Genomic DNA, 18,198 nt, shown 5'->3' on the forward strand with positions numbered 1-18,198 from the left:
TGTAATAATGATAATGTTTGATTAAACACTGCCAATGGAAGACAAAAAGAGGCAAAGAAAGGAAGAAAGGGAGGGAAAGGCAGCAGGCAGGAGAGGAGGAGGCTGCTAATTGATTAGCTACAGAGAGAAAGTCAGAAGCTTCATTTGCCAAAGTGCTGCTGGGGATGTAAACCCCCACCACCCCTCCTCCTCCTCCTCCACAAGGGATGGAGGCAAGACACAGGCAATTGATACACTCTGTTAGGCCTTATCAGGACCACTGTGATCAGCTGCACCTCCAGGCCTACTCTCTGCAGTTTAACACCACCACAGAGCTAATATGTGAGTATGTGTGAATGTGCGTGTGTGTATGTGTGTGTGTCTGAAAGAGTACTGAGGCTAGTGCATAACACAATTACTCACTTAACTGTGTTAATTGCAATTGAATATATGTTTCTGAAAAATAGAGAATATGCAGAGGAAGTGTATGTACATGCAAATGTGTGTGTGTGTGTGTGTGTGTGTGTGTGTGTGTGTTTGTATATGTGTTGTGAGGTGTAAGCATTAAAAGCTTTTTTTTCCCATGGGAAAATGACCTACTATTTACTGATTAACATCAGCTCTGGAATAGATAGCTGTGTGTGTGTGTGTGTGTGTGTGTGTGTGTGTGTGTGTGTGTGAAGAGATATGTGCATGTCAGTGTTTGGCTTCCTTTACTCCACAGTGACAGGAGCTGCATTATCATTCCCACCCACACACATTACTCACAATAGCAACGTTAATATTAACACCTTATGTAATGTTGGCTTTGAGCTTCATTTCCCTTGCAGAGAAATGAAAACTGCACGCTGCAGTTTTATTTTTATGTGCCCTACATGGCATACTTCAGAACATGAAGATGCACGCAATGCTGCTGAGCTATGAGGCTGTCACTCGTAATACCCCAGAAAAGTCGGCAACCTTTGTGTAAAAATCATAGCTTCCACTATGAGTACAGTGCATACTATAAAGAGAGTTTATACTGTGAAGTGATCATACATCACATTTACACTGAGCCACTTCATGCGCCTGTGGTGGATCAGAGAGCTATCTTATACCAAATAAGCCAAGTGTAGATGCAACCAAGAAGCATTAGAGCAGTTTACACTTGTTATTTCAATAGGCTCATATCTAGATACACAAACACTTTGATAAGTCATTTTCAAGGACTATGAGGGGAACCAAAATTGTCAGGCTCTCATTCACATCACTTAGTGGTTCACTCTCACATCATATTTGGTGGTCAAAATGATCAGTATGGTGGCCCTGAGGTCTTAACATAGTGCATCTTAAGAAAGAACATGCAAATAGACAAAACAAAAACAAATTAATAAAACAGCTTCATCACAGTACATGCGCAACATTTAGAGAAAATGCTGAAAAACTGCAATTCACACAACACAAAATGAAAATGGTTTACAGAACAGTTTCATTTACATAATGGAAAGAAATCAACAATGTATTTTTTTTTTTTTTTTTTTTTTTTTAATTTTGTTTTAACATCGATTGCATGATTCAGATATTCTGTACCATTATGTGAACTTGTATTCTAGTAATCAGCAAAAAGGTTAACACTAGTTTACCAGCAATTCTGCATTTGGTTGGATTTTCTGAGTTTGCACTTTTAATAAATGCTGCACATGTGAAATTGGTGAAGATGCCTTCTTCATTCACTTGTGTTAGTGTGTGTTCTTCTAAGGTGCAGTGCATTGAACTTTCAGGGCCACCACAGATAAGGGACCAGATAAACAACAGCTTGCTGTTCATTGTATTTGTTAAATTTGCTGGGGTTGATTTTCTGGATGGATAGATTCAGTGTACCTTAAGCCATCATTATCACATAGGACTGACTACATAATGTGCAAAGGAATTGCATTGCTTTACATGCAATGGAAAGCTAAATTTACATAAAGCTTTTTTGTTATCAGGTCCGCAAAGAAGTGTAAATGGGTTCTTAGAGATGGAATGAAATCTGATTGTTCCAATCACCTTAGGAGGTTGACAGCAAATGTTCACTCTTAAATGTAGAAGTAGTAGTTTGACTAGGTAATTGGATTTCACTAACTAGTCCACTAACTACCTTTTTCATTAGTGCTTCCTTCACATCCAAATCTTCATCAGTGAACATCTGCTCAGTTGACATGGTATTGGTTCATTTGTCATCACATGATGGATTATTGCTCAATGACCTTTGACCTTTGACCTTTGGATGCCGTGACAGTTTGAAATCTCATTTTCACAAACAACTGATGTAGCTTTTCTGTGGCGTTCACTGAATCTCTTAGCCATGGTCCTGTTTGCTGTTTGATGGCACTGATGCTGTGTTCACCACAACTGTCATATGTGATATCATGATGATGTCATACACCACTGCAGTCTTTAAAGTCTGTAAAGATTATGTATACATCTTGGGGAGATGGATGCATTTCCAGTTGTGCCATATGGCAAAAAACATGATCATGACAACTGATGTGATTATGCTGTACTCCAAATTATTGTTATTCCACTACATTTTCAGCACTCAACTCCTTCCACATGTTTCAACATAGAAACTATTCAAACATCAACATATTCAGCTCATTGGACATTCCAGCTAGTACTTTTCTCACTCCCACCTCTCATAATTTGAGACATTAATGATTGGTGACTCCAAATTGTCCTTAGGTGTGAGTGTGAGTGTGAATGGTTGTCTATCTCTATATGTGGCCCTGCCTCTCGCCCGTTGACAACTGGGATAGGCTCCAGCCCCCCCGCAACCCCGAAAGGGATAGTCGGGTATAGAAGATGAATGAATGAATGAATGAATGAATGAATGAATGAATGAATGAATGTTCAGAGTCTAGAGTGGGTGACATCACACGCAAAGTGGGAGGTGTTAAACTGGAAAAATTCACAAATTTTACTGTTCACACATAATTTTTTGTCAGAAAATAGGCAGATTTGTCTTCTTTCAAACAATCTTTTTAATATTAAAAAAAAATCATGACCTTCTGAGTGACAGGAGTAACATCCAGCTGCACCATTTACTCCCATGTTCACTGAGAAGAAGATTTTCCGAAAAAAAACATCTGATATGAATTAAGAGGAGAAAGCTAGCTGTGTTTGTGTTATGCTTGTTCAACAGGTTCTTGATAAATTGATCAAACTCTCTCGCTTTTGTTGTATTGATGGATAATGAGCATTGTCAGTGTTGACTCTGTCTACTATGTGTGAGGAGCTCAGCCCTGATCTCATGCAAACAGACACAAAGAGCAGAGGCAGAGAGGCCAAAGTCACTTGTGTGCCCCTTGGTTCTACTCAGTGTTTTTCCTCTTTTCTAGTCAAGTCAAGTCAAGTCAAGTCAACTTTATTGTCAATACTGCTATATGTACAGGACATTAACAGAATTGAAATATCATTTCCCTCAAATCCCCTGGGGGGGGGGGGGGGGGGCTGTAAGGGAGTTCAGCATCCTGATGGCCTGGTGAATGAAGCTGTCTCTCAGTTTGCTGGTTCTGGCCCGTAGGCTCCTCATTCTCCTTCCGGAGGGCAGGAGGCTAAAGAGGCAGTGGGTGGGATGGGTGGAGTCACTCACAATGCTGAGTGCTTTTCGAGCCAGGCGTGTGCTGTAAATGTCCTGGAGGGAGGGGAGGGGGGCATCGATGATCCTCTAAGCTGCACTTAGTATGTGCTGCAGGGTCTTCCACCAGGATACCACACAGTGATGCAGCAGGTCAGGGTGCTCTCGGTGGTTCCACGATAGAAGATGTGCATGATGGGGACTGGTGCTCTGGCTCTTTTCAGTCTGCGGAGGAAGCAGAGGCGCTGCTGAGTTTTCCTGGCCAGTGAAGAGGTGTTGCTCCTCCAGGAGAGGTCCTCAGTGAGGTGCACACTCAGGAACTTGGTGCTGCTCACTCTCTCTCCACAGCAGCACCGTTGATGGTCAGTGGGGCGTGCTGGGTGGAGGCTCTCCGGAAGTCGACAACAATCTCCTTTGTCTTCTCCACATTGAGAGAGAGATTGTTGTCTCTGCACCATGCGGCCAGTTTGCTCACCTCATCCCTGTAGTTTGACTCATCGTTGTTACTGATGAGCCCCACCACAGTAGTGTCATCTGCAAATTTGATGAAGAGGTTGGTGTTGTTTGTTGGTGTGCAGTCATGGATCAGCAGGATGAAGAGGAGGGGCTGAGCATGCATCCTTGGGGGGGCCCTGTGTTCAGCATGATGGTGCTGGGTGCATTGCTGCCGACCCAGACTACCTGTGGTCTTCCGGTCAGGAAGTCCAACAAGTAGTTGCAGAGTGAGGTGTTTAGTCCTAGACAGTCCAGTTTCTGTATCAGCTGCTGGGGGATGATTGTGTTGAAAGCTGAACTAAAGTCTAGGAGCATCCTTACATATGAGTCCTTATTGTCCAGGTGGGTGAGAGCTGAGTGGAGGGTGGTGGAGATTGCATCATCAGTGGACCGGTTGGCCCGATATGCAAATTGGTAGGAGTCCAGGGAGGGAGGGAGGACAGATTTGATGTGGTGCATGACTAACCGCTCAAAGCACTTCATGCTGATGGGGGTCAGTGCCACAGGGCGGTAGTCGTTGAAGCAGAATGGAGAAGTCTTCTTTGGAACAGGGACAATGGTGGTAGTCTTGAAACAGGTGAGGACAACAGCTTGGCTCAGAGAGGTGCTGAAGATGTCTGTGAGGACATCTTTGAGCTCCTCTGCACAGTCCTTAAGCACACGACCAGGAATGTTGTCAGGACCTGCAGCTTTACGAGCGTTGATCCTGGAGAGGGATCTCCTCACATTGGCTGGAGACAGGGACAGCACCTGGTCATCTGGAGGGAGTGTTGTCTTCTGTGCAGGGGTGTTATTGTCAGCTTCAAATCATCCAAAGAAGTTGTTTAAACTGTTCAACATAGCAATGTCACTGTCACAGGTCTGTGGTCAGGGTTTATAGTCCGTGATGGTCTGTATCCCCTGCCACAGGCTCCTTGTGTCTCTGCTGTCAGTGAAATGGTGGGTTATCCTGCTGCTGTACTGCCTCTTTGCTAGTCTGATGCCACAGGACAAGTTGGCTCTTGCTGATCTCAGACCAGCCTCATCACCTGCTCTGAAAGCAGCTTTCCGGGCTCTCAGTAGCCTGAGGCCACATTCACATTTACTATCTTACCAGTAGCTCAAACAATGCAGTGCAGAAGGAAATGGGTGTGTACACTAAGACCAGCGGACTAAGTGGTTGGTACTTTAATTTCTGCAAACATAAATTTTATCGCAATCCACTATTAAAATTTCTTTATTGGCCAGCCCTAATTTACACCTTTTCACAAATCCGTCTGTAATGCCAGATGCTATAGAGGCTTAGCTATTTTTCTGCAATGCCTACGAATTCAATCAAATCTGATACATATCACATTTGCATGCCCTCCAAATATATTCACTCATTTCTATAACATGGCATAGCACTTTATGTAGCTGCCAAAATCTTGCCAAGAAGTGTTGCTTTATACTGCCATACATCTTGAAAACATCATGAAACTGCCAAACAGTTTACACAGAAAAATTAAACACATAGTGATTTTACCTTGTTCATACTCATGCATTGACACTTAACAACATTGATATGTATCTCAGACAGAGCCTTGTCTATAATTCAGAGTTACATTCACATAATGTTCAATGATAGACAGTAAGAGGACCACAGATGGATTTAGTCACTTTCACTTCCATATGAAAGCAAACTGGTGGTTGAGTGGAGAGCAGGACCAGATCTTTGCAAAAAGCAGAAATGTAAAACAACAAAGAACAACCAAAGCCATTATCAGGGCTGTGCGATAACAGCATGCCTTTCTGAAGCATTTTTTCAGCTCCTGATCATAACACTGGTTTCAAATCTGTGTGACATCTAAGATGAAAACAAACTACCTAACACATTGATAAGGTTTCAGAAAAAAAAGCGACCAAGCTTTCATCACTTAATGAAATCAATCAAATAAAAACTAGTTGCTATAGCTCAAAGTGGCCAAGCAAATTAGCTTTAAGCATGAATTGTGATGTATGTCAAAGAACAGCTTTGTTGCTCCCAAATACTTTTTTTTGGATTGTTTGCATTAGGAGTTTACACAGGCAGCATAACAGACATCGCCCCAGAACAGCAGGTGATGGAGAATGTGAATAGTTAGAATGAAAGTCAAACTTGCTATTTTTATCATTAAGTAGCAATATAAATATAGTTGAAGTTGAAGTTGCTAACTTTATCTGTCAAAACATGCAATAAAGTTTTTTGAAGTGGGGATGTATGAGATACTTATAAGTAGTCAGTATTACCTACAGTAAATGGTGCTCAGCTACCACCAGTTTGGAGAGGCAGATAGGATAACTGGCACAGAGGCTAAGTAATGTACTGCTGTGGACAGAGTCAGCATCAGATTGTATTTTAGCCACCCCAGAGAAGGCCCACCTATAAATAATCAATATCAGTTTAGCTATTTATTATTTTATTAATATTTTCACAGTTTTACCTTGCCATCAAACAGTCCTTTCCTTATTTATATTATATACAACATATTTTCTCAACCATAAACAACACTCCATGCACTGGTCCAGACCACTGCCAAATAAGCCAGATAGATACTTGCTGAAGAGCAATGCTGTACTCAACTATCAAATAATATAGCATTAAATGCCTTGAAATACATGAAAGGACTTACCAAACAACCAGTAAAGAAATGCAGTTTCCACAGAAGTTTTCCCTCTCTCTCTCTTTGATGCATTCAGTGTCCATCTGCAAAAGTTCTTCTGAGACCAGAATATTTGTGATTATGTGATCATATTTATAAAAATTTGTGATCATAATCACAAATTTTTCATTTTCTTGTATTTGTCATTTGTTCCAAAAACCGCTGAAACGATTACCCAAACAGCTCATCTGCAGCTTAATATAGTTCATAGCATTCGTAAGAATACATAGTTAAGAGGATATAGTACCAAATGAAAGCGCTGTCTAATGGCAAGATAAAGCACTGAAAATATTCCTAATATAGAGTACACTTAAACTGATATTGATGTTGTTTAGGTTGATCAAATTATGTTTAGCTGGTGACACCTTGCACTGCCGTACATTGTTTTGCTTCTGTGCCTGTGTTACTCTCTGCTTCTTCAACCTGGGGTCATGCTGACATCTACTTAAAGTAATACACTGACTTTGCCTAAGGACTGCATACAACCACTTCAAAAAACCTTAACTATCTCTTAAGGTTATAGTTGCTAACTTTAACTCAGTGGACAGGGACCTTGAAGAGTTTGGATCATACACAGTCTGGAGTCTTAAAAAACAACAAATGCATCAGTCATTTCAGCAAAACATAGAAACTTAAGACCGGAGGACTGTTGTTTGTTTCCTGTTTCCTACCAACACTTAATGGTGGTTTCTTTTTACCCATGACTGTGGTAATTCCCTGAAGTTAATAATGTAGTAATTTCAACTAATAATTTAGCAATTATTACTAGCAATTTTGAATTTTTTGTTTGCTTTGGGGGGGGGACAGTACATTGGGGCATCAATAATCAAATTCATCTTTAGGTACAAAAATTCCTCATTTTATGAAAAGTACTGTGTAATAGTGGAAGACAATAGATGGTTTGGGATGCCTCACACTGTGCCAGAAACAACATTGCGGGGTGTTTTTCAAACAAACATGAAGAAGATACAGAGAAATTATGCTTTATTTAATTTCTGTAAACCTGCAACTGTTTGACTATCACCCTCAGGCCAGGGCCATTATACCAAATTTATCACACCTGCAGGTGTCATGTGCACACTTGTGTGTCTGCTGCTCACCCACACACTCACCTTATATCTACTGCCTTGGAAGGAAAAAGGCAGACCCACTGCCCAGTGACCATGTATAGTTCAAGCCTCATGTTCATTCATAAAAACGTACAGAAACATTTTGTTGTTGGTGCTATTGGTGGAACAGTGAAGTCATCCCCTAACACCTTCTCCAGGGGGCTGTTTCACAAAACCAATTTACAAGCAGTGTTTGAATGCAGATCACAAACCATGCCAGTGTCTTGTTTCACAAATGATTGTCACTAGCAAATTGCAGATGAAAGTCCTCCAGTCCCCTCACATGCTCATGCATGGATGATAACTATCTTTGGATTACGTAAACATGTCATAATGTATGTCAGAAGAAATACTCTCATGTTGCAAGCTGCAGTTTACAATTTGTTGCAATTTGCTGAAATGGGCTCCTGATCACCTCTGCATGTCATGCATGTCGTGAAAGATGGCAAGCTATGATTGGTCGGTGTGAGTCTACCATGTCTTAAGACCACAGGAAGAATAACTCATTGGAAAAGAAGACTTAAAAAATGACCAAATCAACACTTAAAAATCCAGTTTTAAGACTACTCAAACTTAGAGGCACATTTGATTTTAGTCAAAGGGGAGACATTTTTAAAGAGATAGATCTCAAAGAGTTAACAGTCAGCATTTAGACCACTGAATTCTTCTACTGCACTCAGTTCTTGGGGGATAAAAAGATGTTGCTGACAGCTGTTTTCACTGACAGTGGGAAGTCCATTTTGCACTAACAGTGGAGTGTGTTGTATATGCTACTTAAAAAGTGTGCTCACCTGTCTGTAAATCTGCCACGCATGCACACATACACACAGACAGACAGACAGACAGACACACACACACACACACACACATACACACACACACACACACAATAAGAAGAAGAAGAAGAAGAAGAAGAAGAAGAAAATAATAATAATAATAATATAAATACATAAATAGATAAATAAAAAATAAAAAACTTGACTGTTGTTTATTCCAATTTTTTCTCCCTGGTAAATTTCAGCAGCTCTTCCTCAAATTCCCTCTTCACTGTCCACTAAACTTCCCTTGTTCCTTCCTCTCCTTCTGTTGCAGAAAGTGAAGAGCTCAGTGGTGATTCTATCCTGGCTCTTCTCCCAGAACACTGATTTGACAGATTGGATTCAGAAACCAAAAATCAAAAGACAGCTTTTGACTGCATGACAGAAATACACGTGTACGTGTGTGTGTGTGTGTGTGTGTGTGTGTGTGTGTGTAGAGCCAGAGATAGTAATAATATCCCCAGTGCATGAATGTAGCCTTAAAGCTACAGGAAACTTGACTTAGAATTAGCAACTACATTTACACAAAACAGAAATATAAACATTTCCTCATTTATACAGAGTTTCTTAAAGAAGTCAAGCGGCTGGGATGGTACAGGCATTTCTATTAGATGCAACCTCAAGGTCCCACACAACTACAAATCTACATGGTTTGTTTGCCATTGCAACAAACAAACCGTGGTCTTCAGTGGTGAGGGTCACAGGTGAAACCTACAGCCTTCTAGGAGCTATGCCTTAACTTAATAACAGTTTAGTCATAAATTGATGATTTAGAGTTTCCTGTGACTTTAAGTTGATGTGTTTTTTAAATCAGTTCATAGCTCTCTTGAACAAATTCACACATGAAGGCTGACAGCAAATATGCCTTCTTTGACCTTATTTGTGTGAACCTTCCTTCTTATCATGTTCCCTGACAATGAGACCCATGTCCCAATACATACATGCCATAACAGTAAAAGCTTACCACCATTTTAGGCTCTTACATAATGCTTTTCCCAACTGTTTTGTTCTATTGACCCACCATTAGAATAATCCTGTTACTATTAGACAATTGCCCCTTCTCCATCAAATAATAGGGATGCGTCGTCATCTAACTCTACAAATGAACAATAACAGTAATTTTATGTCTAGATTCTAAAGTAAGATCTATTTTAGTAGTTTTACTGGAACTGATGCTGTGTAATAAACAGCTATGGACCAGAGCCATAACACACCCTTCTGAAACAGGAAACACTACTGCTTTACCAAAAATGCAAAAATGCAACAATTCTCTGCACTCTCTGCAACACAGACAGCAATCAATACATGACTTCAGCATTTTATAAATGACAAAATCAATACTTTCTCATATCTTGCTATTCTAATGTATTCTGTTAGACACCACCCAGGAAAAGAGAGCAGAAATATGTAGGTGATGCCAGCATTGGGGCACAACAAATTCACATGCTAGACAAACATATTTATTTCAAAGAGTATTTCAATTCCTTTCACTTTGCACAATAATCAAAAGCAGAAATGCAGCACATTTTCACAGTTCCATGAAGACAAGGCAAAAGGTCTACTATAAAAGGCGATTTAAGAACAATTATGTAATGCAAAGATGGAAAGTGAGGGTGTAGAAATCCAGTGGAGGATGGGTGTGTAGCACATCTGAGTACACATCCTGTCACAGACCTGTCTGCCTTTCCTTTACTAACCGTAACAGTATCATTCCATAACTATAACAATAGTGTGTCTGCCATGTGCATATACTGTAAAAAGTGAGACTTTTAAAGAATCTCTCTTTAGACATGATTAAAAATATTGTCAGTGAAAGTAATTTGAGGTTATGCAGAACTGTAAAGTATCTACATTTTTGTCAGTGAGTTGGAAAGGTCACGCAGTTCACCATTTTGATCCAGACCAGCGTTTATTTTGTGGATTCATGACTAAATTGTAAAGACAACGTAAATCAAAAAAACATTGACAACAAAAATGACAGTGAAATCTCTGTTCATTATGCCTTGACAAGAAAAGACGAGATGATATAGCCGTTTCGGTGGACAACCTAAGTTAGATAGTTAGGTGTTTTTCTTTTTAACCAACGAGTTAGTGCAAGTACAAATTCTCACTGCCTCTGTGCATCTTTCTCATCAGATGAGTGAATGAAAAAAAAACAAAACTAAAGTATCTCAACAACTGTTCAATGGATTTCTACGAAATTTTGTCGAGACATCGATGGTCCCCAGAGGATGGACCCAAGTGACAGTGGGGATCCGTAGTTTTTTTGTTGTTTTTTATTGCACCACCAGCACATCGACATGTTTGGATCCAATCTGAAATGCCGAAACAATTGCTGAATGAATGACCACAAATTTGGTACAGACGTTCAACTTACATGATCCTCTAACTTTTCATATAGTGCCATATGCAGATCAAAATTTGTTTATCCTGTACTTATGTACAAAATTAATTACATTCCCATCAGCCTCAGCTGGACTTTATGTTATGTGCTAATTGGCAATTTTAAGCATGGTAACCTTTTAAATTACGATGGTGAACAAAATTATACTGGCTAAACATCAGCATGAATCGCCATTGTGAACATGTTAGCAATCAGATGTGAGCATTTAGCACAAATCATCCCTATGTCTAAGAAGAATCGTGCAAAACTGCTTGCATGGCTGTACACTTTCAGTCTTGTGTCACAGTGGCAAATGGTCCAGAGATCACCTTAAACAATAATATATTTGGAGAGTCCTCAATAAACACAATCTCTCATTCTCCCTTTTCTTCTGTTCATTCACTCTTTCACATCACATTTGAATTGTTCATGCAAAGAATTTGCCATTAAAGAGACAACAGACAGTGCTTTTACTGCCACATTGTAAGACAGTCTGCCCTGTAGTCTGGATGCGCCAACAGACGTGTTAAGGAAACTAAAAGGGTTGGAATCTGTCTGCTGGCAAAGTTTTCTCTGCAGCCATGGAGGAAATGAGAGTTGCTTTAATCATGTATCCTCCTAATAATCTCCTGGTCTCAGGCCGACAACTTGAGCATCCATAGCCGCCACACTTCAAGGGGAATAAGCTTATGGAGGGAGACACGGATAAGGAGAGAGTGAGAGACAAAGAGAGTGAGGGAGTGAAGAACAAAAAGGAGAGAGTGAGAGTGAGAGAGAGAGAGAGAGATTATTTAAACGAAAGAAAAATCCCCATCGTATAATTTGCTGATACAGATGATACAGTGATGAGGAGAGAGAGAAAAAGAGAGAGAGAGAGACATAGAGTGGGACACAGAAAGAGAGAAATCCCCAATGGACAGACTACGAGTAAAAATAAGGGAGAAAAACTAATTAACTGATGAAGACCCGTTGTGGGCTGCACATGCGCGTACACACACACACACACACACACACACACACACACGCACGCACGCACGCACACACACACACACACACACACACACACACACGCACAATAAAATGAAAACTGGAAACTTCTTGCCCTCTGCTGGTCACTTTGTGTCTCTATCACACACAGTCATGCACACTCAGCCAGAAAATGGTAAATAATGTTGAAGAAGTGTGAGTAAATGACCATGCACACACGCAGACACACCTGGGTAAAGGCAGTGGTGCCTTCCATGGCATATTGTGCCGGCACAGTGTGCGATGTGTATCTGCATTTAGACACTGACTTCTACCATCATGAACTTCTCACCTGATCTCCTTGTGGAACAGGCAACAGAATCAAATCTAATACTGCAGCGCAGAGAAGAAATTGCTGGCATGTTATTCACGTAATGTTTTTTTTTTTTTTTTCATTAATAACTTCTTTATTAGAATAACAATTAAAATATCAAGTTAGTAGATTGATAGTATAAATTCTTGCTGATGGCCCAGAGATGCTGCAATGTTCTTGATTATTATTATCATTATCATTTCATTTATCAAGGTCAGTGCATTGAATACATGTGGACAATTACTGTACTTAAACACAATATACAGATACTTGTACTTTATTTGAGTATATCTATTGTATGCAACTTTATATTTGCACTCATTACAAAGGGAAATTATGTACTTTTACAACACTACAATGATAGATAATTGTAATAGCTTCTAGCCTGTAACTTTTCAGACTGAGATTTGTGTGTGGTTAGAGTTCCTTGACACATTTCAGATGTTGCTGGCAGTTCTACCAATCTAAATCTCTAACATGATTTCATTTAACCTTTAAATATTTTAACTGTTAAAATTGTTAAATATATCACAAAAAAAGAGCAGATGAGAGAAAATCAAGTACCAAAAATACACTATTTGAAGAATCTGAGTCTGTCTCCCACCTTTATCTGTATTCATAAACTCTATTCTCATTCACTATGATATGATGTGATTTTATATGACGATATACAATATGATAAATGTGATGATAAATAGCAGCCTTGTGCTTGAATATAATATACAATAATAGGATGCTTGTAAGGTAAAGTATATAAAAAAGGCTAAGAAATTACAACCATGTTAGTTGCTGCATGAGGCTGTGTTGAGGTGCAGCAGTGCTTTGCACAAATTGAAATTTTGACCTGATGATAGCACTAGATGACAAGGATCATCAACATAATTCAAAATCAACCTGAAGGGAACATGAATTATTGTACCAAATTTGGTAATAATCTATCCAATAGTCCCTTCCAAATTTGTGCTGAAATGAGGGCACTGCTTTTCGGAAAACTTCACAGAATAAATACAGGTTTTAAAAAAGTTGCCAAAATTTTTCACTCAATACCAGAAAATGTAAACTTGCTGGTCATCATCTGGGGACCATGGCTTATCCTTTGGGCATGTGAATATCTACAGCAAATGAACAGAACTGTAAAAACGTTAATCGTGATTTAGATGTCAATAGCAGATATTGTACGTAAACAAATGAAATATGCTCATAGTTTGCAGATGTGTTCATAAAAAACTTGCAGTGCAATCCAGCAGCCTCAGTGCTTCTACAAAACATGCTATTGCAAATTAGATACTGTATATATGATGGTAAGGGTTGGATATACCTGTGTTCTTACATATCTGTGGACCAAATCAAACCCTTCCTAGAGAGCAAAACAGGACTTACAGACAGACCAGTATACAGCATCAAACACTTTCAAACACAAACACATACGCAGTCCTGGTGGGCCCACAGGTGGAGTGTCACTGCAGTTGGTGCTGTACTGTGAGTGTTAGTGTGCTTGCTGCTTGTGAATTAAGGGTTTCACTTCTCAGGGAGATCCCTGCTGATTCATTGCTATTCTTCAGAAAGTTGAATAGTGTTAAAAATCTGTCCTCTGTATTAAGGGCCTCTACAGTGCTGAGCAAGCAAGGGCATGTTGGAGGACACAGCAGTGAGGTGAGTTTGTTTAGACTATCAAAGCCAAAGGCTCTGATCGGCTGCAATTATCTGAAGTTCAGCAATATCCCCGGGCAGCGTTCATAATCAAGCAGTGCGAATGAGAGAGACCTTTTCTACTGCAGGCCCCCTGAGGCTTGCACGTATAATGGGTCATTTGAACAAAAGGTTCCCCATTTTAAGTTTTTTATACTCTTAATACTGTGCCAGATTAACTGACTGAGAGTCTTTTCTTTTTCTCACATCTGCTGTTATTTTCTGCCCACCAGCGACTCTTACAGTAGCTGTTCATGTGCAACCAATACTCTGTACTCTGTTAAGAGCACTCCAGTTACAGAGATGTGTTAACAATATAAAAGTCTAAAGCCATGCTAGCACAAACCACAGGCTGTTCATTAGACCCCACATTATGAAAGAGCTGGACTTCAAATCCCAGGCTTGTGTTTCTTAGTTTTTGTTCCATTTGTTTACAGACTTACAGTCACTGCATGTCTACATGTTATATTCTGACTCTTTAGTTCTGTTAATATCATTGTTATTATTGAGGGGATTCCAGCCAGGAGTTGACCTCACAAAAGTTATTGAGTTCTTTAAATCTGACAGAGATAACATAGCATTACATTCCCCATGCACCCCCTGAAAATTAAATATAAAATCCTCAAATTCTTCAAATTCAAATACAAGAAAATGTGAGAATTATTCAGCTTTTCTGCAATTTATCATGGTTTATCATTTGGTTTCCCAGTATTAAAAAAAAAAAAAAGCAGTCCCAAAACCTTTGCATGAGGCCTTTGGCTTGTGTATGTAAACATTTCAGACCAGACTGTGCATTAATCTTGGCAACAGTGGAATGAAACTGGAGGTGCCATTTGTGAGTTTACATCCACCCACAAATGATACCATCAAAAAAAAAATGTTTCACTCCCACGTCACTTAGACACAGACAGCATCATTTTATTTCATTTACGTAAGTGAGAGTGTCCTCATGTTGACACACTGTAGCTGAGTTGCCATGGCATTATGGCACCATCTAGTGTTAAACATCTTTTACTGCACACCTGTTCAGCACCCTGGATAGCTCCCTGTGTGCTGATGAGCAAACCAAAAGTAACACACAGCTGGCCCACTACAGGTTTTTACAAAGTGCTAACAGTTTACAATTGAATTTACTGCAGCGACTGTGACACACAGATGAAGATCTCTTTTTTTTATCCGTACTCCCTTTTTTGTGTTCTGAGAGGGCAGAAACTATTTTTAGTGTCAGCCTAATACTGACAACAAATGTGATTTAAATGTGTGCCTAACACACTGCAGTAACTTTTCTAGTATATTTACTCTTACACATTATTTTTCACATAGACAGCTATTAAAGTGACTTAAAGAATGAATGAAAACTTATTCAGAGGATTCTCCTGAGACTGAAAATTAAGTGATTACCAATCGATGACAGCATGGCTGGTATTGTTTTCACCTTGTGTGTGTGTGTGTGTGTGGGTGTGTGTGTGTGTGTGTGTGTGGGTGTGTGTGTGTGTGTGTGTGTGTGTGTGTGTGTGTGTGTGTCATCATGGCAGAACGTGACAGAAGACAATTACTGTCCCAGGAACAACAGAAGCAATTCAGAGTACTTTGTCACATGTCTGTCTTGCTGTCTGTCTGTCTGTCTGTGGACAGATTTTGTGAACAGAATAGCGTCACAAATGCACAAGATTCAGTCACGAAATTTTACAGATGTGTAACTGAAATCAAAATGAAAGCCAAGTTTGAAGTTGGGTGTGGTCTGAGTCAACCTGCTAGAAGGAGCACATCAAAGTACAAAACATTTAATTTCCTCTTGCCCATCGACAGTGCTATGACTATGACTGAATATTGGCTTTTGGATGTTGTCCGTCTGTCCACTAATGTTACAACAACGTATTTTTCCACGGCAGAACATCAAAATTTAACACCACTTCACTGAAAACTCAGGCTATTAACAACTTTTCATCACCATGGTGTTTACATTATATGTGTGTGTGTGTGTGTGTGTGTGTGTGTGTGTGTGTATTTGGTTGACTGTGCATGTCATGACTTTAGAAGCTTCTGCTAACTGATATCATTTGAGTCAATGGGAGATGTACTTGTGGATGTATTTTAAGGTTCATCTTCAGCGCCTCTTTGCCTGATATCCTAGGAAAATCTAAATTAATGAGCCAAGACCTCAGAAAAAGATACTTCTTTTCCGATGCATATGCAAAGCTTCATGAGTATTTGAGCACCTTTAGCAACTCAAAAATGTGATTTGGCATAGAAATAATAATTGCTTGCATAGAGAGTCCACACACCATGCACCAGTGCTGAGGCCCTAATAGCATAATAATAATAAAACAATACTAATTAAACCCCCCAAAAAACCCAGTTACATCCATGACAAATAGTGACAGACATCAGCTAACATGAACACAGTGTCAGGATGAATCATGAAGTGTAATGGCTTTTCAGTTAGATTGTCAGGCAAGTTTTGTCTGGAACTGGTAAACGAAAACAGCTGACAGCTGAGAGATGAAAAGAAAGTAACAATGCTGTACTCACCGAGTTGTGTCAGCTGCTACTCTCGGCACTGAGGTGCTGTGGGACAGACACACACACACACACACACACACACACACACACACACACACACACACACAGATACACAAAGACATTACACTGATGTGTCAAGCTGCCCCAAATACAGCGTGACCAAACACAATCTAAATTGGTAAATTAGACAACACAAAAAAACACTTGACACCCAACATAGAAACTGGATAGAACAAGGTACACAGTTGAAGCTCATTCTCACTGTGCACATTCATTGGGCAGTTTTTAATTGTATGCCTTAGTTAAATGTCTGCAATTTATACTATATTGTAAAGTATAATATAAACTTAAATTAAATTTAAAATATACAACTAATTAAGTGTTAACTATGTTCAGTAGTTTCATATAGTCAATATGGTTGAGCCACAATAATTTAGTTTTTTTAATGTAGATAGTCAAAAATTTTATATGCACCCAGGGAGGACACCATTCATCCTGATGATGACCATGCAGATGACAGCAGTAGCTGCAAGGACCTCAAAGTTCAACCATTGCCTACTTTTGCTCCACTTTACCCCATTGGTGTAGTACAAGTACTTAAGTACAAATATGAGTTACTTGTACTTTACTAGAATGTTTTCTTTTTTGTGCCAAAGTCTATTTCCATTTTTCTGACAGCTTTATTCACTACTTTGTTTCCATATTGTTGTGTTGTGTTTACATTCCAAGAAGATCATTGAAAATATGATGTTTTCCACCCAATATTTAATACAGTACAGCTGAAATGATTACTTGATATATCAATTAGTCAATTGACAGAAAAATAAAAGGCAATTGTTTTGATAATCCATTTGTCATTTTGTCAAGTAAGAACATTTCACGGTTCCACCTTCACAAATGTTAAGATTTGCTGCTTTTCCTTTGAATTGTTTGAATAATCTTAATTTATTTGTAGTATTGTTGAGGTTTGGACAGTTGGTTGGACAAAACAGACATTGTGAAGTTATCACTTTGGTAGGACAAGAGCCTTCAATGTCTCCTGGTACAAAGAGTACTATTGCATTGTTTTTGCATGCAGGCCTTTTCACTCCCCTTTGCTCCTGAGACAAGATTCCAAAGTATAAGTGGGGTGTCGAGAACAAATTATCTTTACCCCAGGCAATGGTTAAACAATACCAAATAAAAGTAGAGGCCTGGTCAAGGGCAGGACTCAGGCAACAAAAGAAACTTTTTGGCCATTATTTAACTGATTGCCAAGCAAATTAAGCATGGCAATGCCAAATATACAAGTCACAACAGCAACTGGTTGAGATGGTTAGGACATTGTTGTCGAGGTAAAACAAAGCGGGGCATTCAGCATTATAGCTGACAAGACAAAAGACATTGTTAGTGCTCAGGTACTGCTACAAGGGAATAGTGCATGAAAGTTTAATGCACATATACACCAATGGGCTTGAGGCTTCTGGGCTAACAGAAAATTCTGAATAGCCTTCAAAGCTATCAGTTGGAATACAAAGAGCAGCTGGTTGGGTAAAGTTAGATCGGGGCCCCCGTAGTGACTGGCAGACACAATGGTGTGTCTATAAGGATACAGAAGCATTTTTT

General features: G+C 39.5%; 1 protein-coding gene across 3 annotated transcripts in view; it reads right to left on the reverse strand.

The window, feature by feature from the left end:
• rbfox1 (RNA binding fox-1 homolog 1) overlaps window positions 1–18,198 on the reverse strand; it is a 460,574-nt gene that overhangs the window by 369,882 nt on the left and 72,494 nt on the right. For 2 of the 3 annotated variants that reach the window (XM_076751986.1, XM_076751996.1), the window contains exon 2: window positions 16,603–16,638. The exons of the other annotated variant lie outside the window; for it this stretch is intronic. The gene's annotated coding sequence lies outside the window, so the exon portion shown is untranslated. The remainder of the gene's footprint in view (window positions 1–16,602; window positions 16,639–18,198) is intronic. 3 annotated transcript variants of the gene reach the window in all.

The sequence above is a fragment of the Chaetodon auriga genome, chromosome 16 (assembly GCF_051107435.1).
Source record: "Chaetodon auriga isolate fChaAug3 chromosome 16, fChaAug3.hap1, whole genome shotgun sequence".
Classification (NCBI taxonomy): Eukaryota; Metazoa; Chordata; class Actinopteri; order Chaetodontiformes; family Chaetodontidae; genus Chaetodon; species Chaetodon auriga.